At 51.5% G+C, this 941-nt stretch overlaps 1 pseudogene; it reads left to right on the top strand.

The window, feature by feature from the left end:
• LOC101586526 overlaps positions 1-941 on the top strand; it is a 4,911-nt pseudogene that overhangs the window by 732 nt on the left and 3,238 nt on the right.

Genomic DNA, 941 nt, shown 5'->3' with positions numbered 1-941 from the left:
TAAGGGAAGAAAGAAGAATATTTGTGGACTGTCTGGCTTAGTGGTAATACAGGAAGCCTTGTTTATTTTAGCTAATCACCCTATGCTCTGTATTCCTTCCACTTCTCCCTCGCACGCCCCTCCTGTACTGGATCCCTCTGGACTTTGGGTCCTTGACAGGAATAGTAACACTCTCTTCCACTGAAATCCCTTCCTGATAGTCTAAGGGTGTTTAATCAAGTGACTATTCTGTTTTTATCTCTTAGAAATTCCGTGAAATATCATACCTGATAATGATTTCCTTTCATTTCCACTTATTTTTTTTTTCTTTTCAAAATTTTATTGATAGACCCAGTCCTAGCCCAGGTCCGGTGAGTGTGTGGAGAGATTCCTGCTACCCTGCACCAGTGGGACCAGTCCCAGTCCAGGCGCAGCGTGGGCCAGACCCTCTCCCACCCCCTCAGACCGGCCCCCAACACTCCGACTTACCTCCCCACCCGTCCTGCCAAGTAGGAATGTCTGCCCACTTCCGGGAACCCCCAGACACAGTACTAGCCCAGGTCTGGTGAGTGTGTGGAGAGCTTCCTGCTACCTTACACCGGCAGGACCAGTCCCAGGCCAGGCACAGCATGGGCCAGACCCTCTCCCACCCCCTCGGGCAGCCCCCTACACTACCATTCCGCCATACCTCCCAACCCCTCCCACCCAGTGGGAAATTCTGCATAGTTCCTGGAATGCCCAGACCCAGTCCTAGCCCTGGTCCACAGCGGGAAGGAGGTGAGCACAGCAGCCAGGCCTAAGCCAGACGCAGCTGGATAACTCCAAACTCTGTAGAGCTCACCTGAACTTCAGTACGTGTGAAGTTTATAACTACAGCAAAGATCTACAACAAAGGGCAGAGGACAGAGCTACACAAAATGATGAGAAGGAACAAAATGCAACCTCAGAACCCAAGCCCACCC

Source organism: Octodon degus, unplaced genomic scaffold (genome assembly GCF_000260255.1).
Source record: "Octodon degus isolate 3935 unplaced genomic scaffold, OctDeg1.0 scaffold00523, whole genome shotgun sequence".
Classification (NCBI taxonomy): Eukaryota; Metazoa; Chordata; class Mammalia; order Rodentia; family Octodontidae; genus Octodon; species Octodon degus.
The sequence above is the reverse complement of the archived record's forward strand: the minus strand, read 5'-3'. Positions and strand labels throughout refer to the sequence as shown.